This window comes from Nannospalax galili, unplaced genomic scaffold (assembly GCF_000622305.1).
Source record: "Nannospalax galili isolate Female #2095 unplaced genomic scaffold, S.galili_v1.0 scaffold278, whole genome shotgun sequence".
NCBI lineage: Eukaryota > Metazoa > Chordata > Mammalia > Rodentia > Spalacidae > Nannospalax > Nannospalax galili.
The window spans coordinates 8,881,763-8,893,604 of record NW_008347536.1 but is presented as its reverse complement, the minus strand read 5'-3'; positions in this window follow the sequence as shown (position 1 = coordinate 8,893,604).

The window sequence follows — 11,842 nt, the reverse complement described above, 5'->3', positions numbered from 1 at the left end:
TGAGGGTGCAACACTTTAAATATTTTAACTTATGTGTATTGATATGTAAATGTAAATAGATCGTGCATATTATAGTTGTAGATGTTCCATTTTATATTATTGTTATTAACCACTGAGGAATCACTCCAGCCTTTAATTATTATTTTTATGACAGGATCTCACTGTGTAGTTAGGGCTGACCTACCCTGGAATTTACACAGATCCGCATGCTTCAGTTTCCCAAGCTCTAGTATTAAAAATGTGTGCCACCAAGCCCAGTAAAACTGATAGTGATTTAAAATGTCATCGGAGACCAGAGAGATGACTGAGCTGGTAAAGACAGGTAAAGGCACTTCATCCAATACCGACTGACTTCTCCAAGTCATCCTCTGGTTCTCTCCCCCACCTTTAAAAAAGATAAAATGATATATCCTTTTTTCTTTGTTTGGTTTGTTTTTTAACCCTAGGCTATCCTGGAACTCAAAATCTCTCAGAGTTCTGCCTGAGTGATGGGATTAAAGGCATGGACCACCACGCATGGGAAAAGATTGCATTTTCCGCCAAAGCTTTCAATACTCTCACTTTAGAGAAGAATGCAGGATTTGTCCCCGCAAACAGAAGCCTCTGACTCCATAGCGCCAGAATTAAAGGTGTGGGCAACCCCGACCAGCTAAGCATATCCTTTAAAATTAAATTTTCCTCTAGCCTGGGCAGCAGGGCAGGTAGGGAAAGTAAATGTGGAGTTTGGGCGACACCTTCTGGCAAACAGGTCTTCCTGCAGCTGTGCTGATGGATTGAGACAACACACAGCAAGGCTAGCGCGCCATCTGGAGGAAGCCCTCGGTCATGTCCCTAAAAAGACGACCTGAGCCAGAGTCCCAAGCCTGAAGGCAGAGTTCAAGGCCAGCCTGGTCTACATAGCGAGTTCCAGGCCAGCTGGGGCTGTTGAGAGAGCATGTCTCAAAAACACAGAAAAACAACAAACAAAAGGAAGACCAAAGGATGGCCCCACTTCTTCTACTTACCTTCCTCCTGTCGCTGTGGGGTGAGAAGACCGTGATCAAATGAAAAGGGATGGGGTATATGCGCAGCTGAAGTTATGTCTGAAGGGAATCTACAGTAATGTCCCATCATTTTTTTTTTGGTCTTTTTGAGACAGAGTCTCCCAGCAGCCTCAGCTAGACTGGAGCTTGCTGCATAGACCAGACTGGCCTTGAACTCACAGAGGTCCCACTGCCTCTGCTTCCTGAGTGCTAGGATTAAAGGTGTGTACCACCATGCCTGGCTAGAAACCTAATATAATCTATGAAATTTATTAGTGTTTCATAGACACTTTAGAAATAGTACGTCTCATGTAGAATTTTAATATTCTTCTTTTTATGGGGAGAGGGTTTAGACCAGATTTCTTGTAGCCCTGGCTGACCTGGAACTTGCTTTGTAGACCAGGATGGCCTCTATCTCACAGAGATTTACCTGCCTCTGCCTCCCAAGTGATAGGATTAAAGCCATGTACCACTAAACCTACCTTAAATTTGAATACTATTTTCAGCATTAATCTGATTTCAGCATCCCCCTCCCTAAAAGTCAAACCAAAGCTTGGCATGGTGGTGCATGCCTTTAGTCCCAGCACTTGAGAGGCAGGCCAGCCTGGTCTCTAGAGCAAGTTCTAGGCTGGTTGGGACTGCAGAAAGATCTTGTCTCAAAAAGTAAAATAAGAGAAAAACAGCAAACCAAGAAAAGCAGCAAAGTTTATTATGGTTACCAATACATTATCAATTGGAATGCAAGTTTCATATCTAAGAACGGACTAGCAGCAGTGTGATAGAACTAGAAACAAGTTTCATATCTAAGAACGGACTAGCAGCAGTGTGATAGAACTAGAAACAAGCTTCATATCTAAGAACGGAATAGCAGCAGTGTGATAGAACTAGAAACAAGGGGGCACAAAACTGCGAGAAAGAAATGGAGTCAAACACAGAAGGAGATTTGGATTGTCCATCCACCATGGATTTTGAAGTTCAAATCAGTACTTTGGGTGATGGGGTCACAAAGAAAGTTTGAAAATAGGTCATGTGATGCATAATAGACCTTTATTGGGCTCTGTTGTTATATTCCTGTTTGTTTTCCTGAATTCAGGCTGTCATAATGAAATAACACAGAGGGGGCTTATACCACAGTTATCTCTCATCATTCTGGAAGCTTTTAAGAAAAGCTGACACATGAATTTTACCATCGTATTTTTTAGCAAGTGAATCTGGAGTCAGCCTTTCTTTTCTTTTCCCTTTTATTTTTCATACATTTAGTGTGTGTGTGTGTGTCTGTGTGTGTGTGTGTGCAAGTTCACTCCATGGTGTACAAGTGGAGGTTAGAGGACAACTTGTGAGAGTCAGTTCTCTTCCTTTCAACATGTGGATTTAGGAGATCAAACCCAGGTCAGGGGAGGGAGGGGGGAGGGAGAGGGAGACAGAAGGAGAGGGAGACTGTGTGGCTGTACAACTGTACCTGTAGGTGTCTAGATCAGAAGACAACTTTCAGGAGTCACTGCTCTCTTCTACCATGTGGGTTCTGAAGATGGTCATTGGGTTTAGAGGCAAGCATACTCATCCAACTAAGTCCATTTAGCTGGCCCTGGAGACTGCCTCTAAGAGTGCACTCTTCCATCAAAACTTTGGATACTCTGCCTTTTGGGAACTGGCCAAATGCAACTCACAGTTCTCTAAAGAATTAAATCCCATTTGTACAAGGTTTCCAGTGTCTGCAGGTTTTCACAGACCATAGAGTACCATCACTTTTAGCTTTAATCTTGTTCAAATCTATGTCAAAGCCATACCTTAAATCATATGAAGACGACTTTCTACATTTCATGGTGGCTCGTGTTGCCTCAGTAAACTGGGATGCTTCTTGCCTTCTTAAACACTGAGAACATTCTAGAACAAATGTTTCTACCCAGTAGAAATAATCTAGGCAATCTACAAGTTCCCTCTGTCGGGAATGTTTGCAGAGTGGAGGAGAGAAGCATTGGGAATCCCACTGACTGAGCAAAAGCCGAGGAAAATGCAAAAGCCCTCAGTACTCCAGGGGCCTCAGGAAGCTCCAGTCATTATGGATTCTAGTCATTTTTCAAAATTCAAGTGAGCTGACTTCCTGATGAGTCTCACAGAAGGCAGCCATCACATTAAGAGGAGACTTGAACTGCAATCCTTCATTTTCTTTTCATTTTCATGAAAAAAGTCAGCATAATGGGAACTGATCAGAGAGCCAAATCACTGAAATATGAAAATCACAAAATTAGCATTTATCTGAATGCCTCAGCTCAGCCCATCATGGAAGGAGCTTGTTTTAATCACATCAAGCTACTGCTTTGTGACTGTGGAGTTTCTTATGAGCTAAAACATCCTTTCCTCCCATAGACAAAATTAATGCCTTAAGCCAAAGAATTGGATTAGTGAAGAAAAGAGTTTTTGAAGACTTGGGGGAGGGGCAGGGAAACCTCATTAACATTTTCAAGTTGTCACCCTATGAAAGAAATTTCAGTGTGAAATCCTTTGGAATGTGTCAATCTAATGACTACCACCTCTGTGACTCCTGTTCTCAGAATGAAAGCTGATTCTTGTAAAATGCAAGTTTTGCTTAAGGGCTGGTGTGGTTCCCACAGCCTGTTTCTCTTCCGAGTTAGCACATAGAGCATGAATGACTCACTATTTTTGTAAGATCAGCTATGTGAATTACATCCACAGTGTTTGTCTTATGCTTGCTGTCATTGTATAGACTCAATTTTCACACTTCAACTACAGAAGTTATGTGGCATTTAGCTGATCTGTTTTATTTCAAGTTTATTTAATTTTCCTTTTTAGTTGTCTTTTTGAAGATATTATTTTCTTCATAAAGAAAAAAAAAGTACCTTTTGCTGAGTAGATGATTGTTTCCACACTGTTTGCTGAGTGTTCAATATTTTGGTAGTATCATGTAAATTCTCCTGGTCCCATGAAAAGTACTTGTTCGTTCTAAGACTTGAAAAGGAAGGTGGGACAGTTAAGATGGTAAGTGTTGGGGTTAATATTGTCAACATGGCAGATATAAAATCACCTAGGAGATAAATCTTTGTGCATGTCTGTGGGGGAGATTTTAGAATAAGCTAAATGAGGTAGGAAGATCCATTCTAAATGTGGGGGTACCTTTCTTTGGACTCTGCTCCTGAACTGAATAAAAATGGAAAAGTGAACTGAGAACAAGCATTTGTCTCTCTTTGCTTCTTGATCAAGGATTCACTGTAACCAACAGCCTCAAGCCCCTGCTGCCATGCTCTGCAATGCCCTGATGTGATGGACTATAGCCTCAAACTGTGAGCCAAAATAAATCCTTCCTTCCTTAACTTCCTCTTGCTAGTTATTTTGTCACTATGATGAGTAGTAATTAACACAGTGGGAAATTTTATGAAATATTAATTTGGTGGAATTTTAGGAGCAATTAGGGAGTGCAAACCATAAGATTACAGAGTACCAATTCTTTCATGATTTATACACACCAGGGCAGGTCAGAACACTGCAGCCTTCTGTGATATCTTCTGTTAATGTCACAGACAACTCAGCTTGTTTGTCAATAAACTCAGACATGGTTAGGCCAGATAACTATTTCATATAATATTACACTGAAAGATTACCTACCTACTGCTGCTCTGATTCTCCCCCTTCTCTGTCTCCTAAGGTCTCTGGTCCATTGTTCATAAGTATTCTCTCTTGAGTTTCAAGCTCCAATTTTTGGCATGAAACCATATGTAAATATAACTGTGGCTGCTATCAATTTTCAGCAGTCATAGATTCTGTACATTCATTCTACAGTATATATGAAGGATTGGTCCCTGGACCTCTCTGGATAGCAACATCTTGTATATTTAAGTTCCTTAATACAAAATTGTAAAAGTATTTTAATATAATCTATACAACTCTTCCCTTGTGCATTAAATTTCCTCTAGGTTACTTGTAAAACTAAATATAATATAAATGGTATGTGAATAATTAAACTGTGTATTTGATGACAAAAATAGTCTGTACATACTCATTATAGATGTAATTTTAAAAGTATTTTCAATCCATAATTGGTTGAAGTCAAGGAGAAAAAATCTGTAATATGGAGACTGACAGTATTTGCATATTTGAAAATTTCTCCACTTGACAATCTATAAGTTTCAAATGAACAGTTGTGTCATTTGTATAAAGTTATTTGTGTACACACTCAGAGTGCTGAGAAAATTTGAGTCACATGATGTGTAAGTGCCCAACCAGGACTGCACAAAGCCATGCTTTCCTTACTACCCTTCTCCCACTGGAAACAAATGTATTACATTACATTAAATCCAGCATTTTAACTTTCATTGGTAATACCAATGTTTAAAAGTTATACATGTAATGCTGAAGCACTGTCTAGTATTCCTAAAATCAGGAGGGCAGTGACAGGGAGAACACACACGTTACATAAGTTGCATTCAGGTACAAGTAATGGTACGGTTGATCTTTAGGTCAAAATTAATGAATCAAATGTGTTGAAAACCACGTCATTAGAAATGCGCGTGAAAAGTTTATACATAAATCACTGACAAAATATGTGAGAACCTCACTGGAATTTCACCTTAAACTTTCCTTAGAGAAAATGGTTTATTTTCCACTAATCATCTTCTTTGGGTACGTCACAGAACATAACTGCGTTAAATAACATTGACTATGCATACTGACAACTAGTGCTTGTATGACAGGTATCTATGCAATCTAGGAGATGCAAATGGAAATGAAAGCCAAGAAATTTTACCATTGCTCTCAAAAGTAACAAATAATTTAACTGTTCTGAGACTCCATTACCATATATTACCATCTTAAAAACACAGAGAAAATTCTTTGATGGGGGGTGACTGGGATATTTGCCTGTAAATATAAGGATACATATTTTGCACATAGTAAGAAATTACATTATTCTAGGGATGTGACAGTCTTAGGTTTTCACTAAGATCTATGATCTCTCCAGCCATGTGAATTTGGCTATGTTTACATTACTACACATGAATTTCCTTCAATTGGGTGGGCTTTAAATCCTATTAGGTAGGTGTTGATTGCCCGCAAGATAAAAGTACCACTATTGCACCAATGTCATATGCTATGCCGGTCACTGATGTGGTTATTGGGCTTGAAGCTGGTATTGGACCATTGATTGATGTTCTCCCTTAGCTGTTTGCATAGTGCTCTCCAAAGCTATGAAAGCTAACTGTCAGGGGAGGTGGCTACAAAGAAGCTTTTTTTGCACCAGAGGGAAACTTTTAGAGAGTCCCACAACCTGTCACACACATAGTCTGTGAATTGCCCAAGCCTAAGTGGCACATTTACATTGTAACCTCTACACCCAAGGCTCATGAAATGCAGAACACAGGGTAAAGAGGACACTAATTAGTATCTCAGTTCTCGTCAATGAAGCTCCCTCATGCAACAGAGGGCCAGGAACACAAAAGGTCACCGATGGCCAGTGTAGAGATTAAGAGTCTGAAGAATGCTGGTCTGTGGACAGGCCTCCTTTATTAAACTTCACCCACCCAGGGCTTAGGAAACATTGTGAAAGAGGGGGCAGAAGGATTGTGCATGACCATATGGAAACAGAGTCTTACAGACTCCTGGAACTCTGCTCATCTGAACCTACAGCAATGATGTCAACATGCACAAGACACATGCAAATTCAAGCAGACAAAAACCTAGCATAGAACTGGGGAAACAGACTGCAGGCCCCAATCTTAGGTTGAGAAATATTGGCAAGTGATTACTGTTGGGTGAGGAAGAGCTGATTTTCCTAAAGTGAGGTACTCTAGATAGGCTGACTAGGCCTCAGTAGGTGAGCTTCCACCAAGGAACACCTGGAGACACTAATTTGACACAATAGGCCTTAAATTCCAGTAGGGGGATTGTGGAGGGGTACCAGTAGGGGGATTGTGGAGGGGTACCAGTAGGGGGATTGTGGAGGGGTACCAGTAGGGGGATTGTGGAGGGGTACCAGTAGGGGGATTGTGGAGGGGTACCAGTAGGGGGATTGTGGAGGGGTACCAGTAGGGGGATTGTGGAGGGGTACCAGTAGGGGGATTGTGGAGGGGTACCAGTAGGGGGATTGTGGAGGGGTACCAGTAGGGGGATTGTGGAGGGGTACCAGTAGGGGGATTGTGGAGGGGTACCAGTAGGGAAGTGGCCATAAAGATAATTAAGATTGATTAAGATGTTCTGTATGAAATACACAAAAATTCAATTAAAAAATACAGAGAAAAGATATATATGCATAATATGAAACACATCCAGACACAGTTAATAATTGTTTTCCTGCTGGGTCTTGTTTTTTCTTTTCCAGTGTGGGTTCCCCCCAACTCCCCAGGGTGTGTGTGTGAGTGTGTGTGTGTGTGTGTGTGTGTATTTAATGTGTAATATTTCCTGTGATAATGTTTTATCTGTCAACATGACTGAACTAAGGGATGCCCAGGTAGCTGGAAAAATACTTCTCTGTATGTCTACAGAGATATTTCCAGAAGAAATGAGCATTTGAATCAGTAGACTGCATAAAGAAAATATTCCTAATGCAAACTGTGGCTTGCATCATGCAAACCAGTGAAGGTCTAAATGGAACAAAAGGGGAGGAAGGGTAAGCTCCTCCTGTCTTCTTGACCTAGGTTATGTCTTCTTGTCCATCAGAGCTCCTGGTTCTAGGCCTTTCAGGTTGAAATCAGCAGATCACCCTTTTTTAATGCCTAATCTTTAACACCTTAAACTGAAATAGTTCCATTTGCAACCCTAGTTCTCAGGCATTCCCATTGAAACTGAATTATTCCACTGGTTTTTCCAGATCTCCAACTACAGACAGCATTTTGTGAGATGTCTTAGTCTTTATAATTATTTGAGTCAACTCCCATAACAAATCCTCTTTACATACATGCATATATGTATTTATATACCAATTTAGAGCTATGCAGACACATATTTGTCTATGATATTGCTTCTGTTTCAGCAAAGAACCTTAGTAAATAATCATCCCATAGCTGGGATCACATTTCTGCAGCTAATATCTGGAAGGGAAAATGTCGAAGATAAATTTGTTAAAAGTAAAGAACTCAGATCTAGATAGGAAGAACATAAACATTAAGGAATGTAATACTGCTCATCTTTCTGAAGTATATAGGGTCATTATTTAATGAAAAATCATGTTGTTACTCTAAAGTCTAAAGGCTCTAGATAATCTATCTTTTTATATTTCAACAAAATAAATCCCACAAACAGAATGTAGCTAAAAGCATATAGCAGGTCTTTTAACTTCTAAATATAATATCTATAATTCATCTCATATAGAATACATTTGTTATTCTCTGAAAGGCATAACAGGACTTCTAGGCAACTAGGAAGAGAGAATAAATGAGTATTCATAAACACGTAACTGAACCCAGACAAACATGGATTAATATAATGCATTTAAATTAACCAAAGTGTTTGCTACCTGAAGCCTAGAGTAGGCACAGGTCAGCCAGAGATGATCTTATCTAAATCTGTTTGCAAATCCATAGTTAAATCCATGCACACAGGCACCCACACAAAATACTGCCCTGTGGTATTATGCTTGGTTAAGGATTAATTAGATTAAAAGCTTCTAAGACTAACTCATTGAGATAAGAAATAATTTGGTAGTCTACAAAACAGAATTATTCTTACCATAGTGCTTTTGTAGATAAAGTTTTAATTATCTCTTTTCAGTCAAACAAAATATCTTCAACTTAAGAGGAAAGAAAAATTCTGCAATGTCTACATAACACAGAAAAGTATTCTCACATGCAATTTATTATTTTTAATTGAATTTTTGTGTACTTTATACAGAACTTCGTAATTAACTTTATAGCCCCTTCTCTATTGGAACCATCCACAGCCCCCACCGCTGCAATTCATACATTCTATCATTTGTATTAAGGTCTATCATGTCAAGTCAGTGTCCACAGATGTCCCTCAGTGCAAGTTCTTCCACTGAGGTCTAATCAGCCTATCTAGAGTCCTTTCCTGTAAGAAAATCAGCTCTTCCTCACCCAGATATAATCAGCTGCCAATAAATCTTCAACTAAGATTAGGGCTTGCTGTCCATTTCCACAGCTCTGTGCTGGGTTTCTGTCTGCTTGAGTTTGCACAGGTCTTGTGAATGCTGACACCATTGCTATAGGTTTGTATGAACAAAGTCCCAGGAGCCTATAGGACTCTATTTCCCTATGGACATGCACCTCCTCCTTGGCTCTTACAATCTTTCTGCATCCTCTTCCACAATGGTCCCTGAGCCCTGGGTCAGTGGATTTTAATGTGGGAGTCCTGTCCAAAGGACCCACACTCTGTAGGCCCTTATTCTCTCTGTTTTGGCCATATGTGACTTTTTGTATTCTGGGTCCTCTGTTGTATAAGGGAGATTCATTGATGAAAATTGGAAGATGCATTAGTGTCCTCTTTATCCCTTGTTCTATGTTCCCTGAGCCTTAGGTGTAGAGGTTGCATCCTAGATGTGTTACTTAGGCCTGGGAAATTCACAGGCAATCTCTGTATATGACTAGTTGTGAAACTCTCTAATAATTTCTGTCTGATGAGAAGGAAGCTTCTTTGGTGGGTGTTGACTGGGATACTTTTCTATAAATTTAATGATCTATATTTTACACATCATAAGAAAGAAGGCACACTAGTATTCAGCTACAAGGAGGTCTCTTTGTCTCTAGCAAGAGGCTACAGAAATTTGTGTTAGAAGATATCCAGGAACAGAGATAGAAGGAATGATTTCTTCTTGCCCTTGTTGGAGGCTTCCAACCTTTCTACACAGGGAGACTGTAGGGATGGAATTATGATTACAGTAAGCCAGGAAACAAAGTGCAGGGAGCGGTATATTTTCTGTCTAAGCTAGAGGAGGTTTATGCTTTATTTGCTATATAGACTCTTGGCTATTAAATTGGAAGACTCTAGAACTTCTGGGAGTTGCTGGCAAATCTATAACCAAAACCTTTGCAAGGTCAAGCTATAAGCAGGTTTCAGACCAGGTGCTACACCTGCTGGTTGTGCTCCTGAATTTCAAAACATCCTTTTGTTCATTATGCTGAAGGGACTCTTCTGATGATGTAGCCTTGCCATTCCTCAAGCCCAGTGATATAAGATATGCGCCCTCTGGCAAGAACGGTAAAGGTTGACTTCTATATGTATGGTACAAACCCTCGTTGTGAAGTTGTAAGCTGGGGGGGGGGCGTTGTGCTTCCTTTATTTTGTTTGCTGCTTTTCTTTTTCCACAACGGAAAATGCTGTGCTTAGGATGGAATTAGTTCACAATTAAATCTCTACTTTTCCTACTGACTTTGATGTGGGTGGTGTCTCAGTTGTTTGGTATGTAGACATCTGTCAACTAAATTCTCTGGAGAGAATTGATCCATGTGGAATAGTTTACTTAGTGTCGCCATGATGAGGAGTAGTTGGGAATCAGTTATTCCCTTGTATTGCTGAAATCACTATCTGGTTTTATATTTTTATATTGAAAAAAATAATAATAATCCAGGTAAGTTAGCAAATGCTGATTTAATTCTGGAAAAATACAACCATTACTTTGTTTTATAGCATCTATGATGTTATGTTTCTAACTTATGTTATCTGAAAAAGGTGGGACAATAGGAGACAGGAATTATAAAGGGAGAAATGAGGAAAATAGGGACACTTTAAATAAGGGGGACTTGGAGGGAAGGTTAGATAGGGAAAGAGAGAGAGAGAGAGGAGAGATGAATAATGCCTAAATTATACATACAATATTGCTACATGAGTCCATGTGTATAGCTGAAGGACTATGCAAGACCAACAAGAAACAGCGTCAGACAGGAGAAATCTTCATTTGATTTGTTGGCCAGGGTAATCCAAAAGACTCCCAAAATTACACAGGCTATTTCCATAGCCCTTGATTGCCTCCAAGAATTTGAAGGTAAGAACCTATTGCTGAAGAAAGGACATATTTTGAACATAGGATTTGGAGCAATGGAGCTGGAACTGAGCTGGAAGCCTCCTCCCCCGAACTGTTAGTTCTCATAGCTTTGGATAGCCAGTGTAAGCTGGTAAAGGAGAACATCAATCCATGGTCCAATGATAGCTTCAAGGCCTAATAACCATATCAATGATTGGCACAGCAAATGACACTGGTGCAGTACTGGCACTTTTGTCTGGGAAGTTATCAACGCTTACCTAATTGGACTTAAATTCCACTCAATGAGAGGCAACTCATGTGTGATACTTTAAACCTATCCAAATACACGTACTGGAGAGGTCATAGATCTTAGAGAAAAGCCCAAGGCTGTCACATCTCTAGACAAAGAGGAAGAGCATCTCTGACATGAGACCAGTCTAAGAAGATTGAGAGGGGAGATTCTTTAGACTATAAAACAGTAAAACAACATATAGGCACCAGGAAAATGAAGAATGGGGAAAAATGTTCCACATAAGATAGTAAACTAATTCTCTCAATGCTAACTCTAATGAAATAGAGAGAGGGGATTACTTGACAGATATTCAAAAGAAGAGTTCCCATAAGATAACTCAGTAATTACAACAATACAGGAACAACTTGAGAATTTCAACAAAGAGTTAGGTAATAATTTTTAAAGTAACAAGCTAAAATCTTTGCACTGAACAATAACTGAGTTAAAGGTACTTTAACAGAGGATTCAGTAGCAGATTAGAGCAAGAAAAATAATCTGTTAATTTTAAGACCTTTCAATGCGGTCATTACGTTTCAAAAGCATATTAATAAAAGAATGTAACAGAGCAAACAGACTAAACCGCTTATGGGAAAACATGAAGTGGAG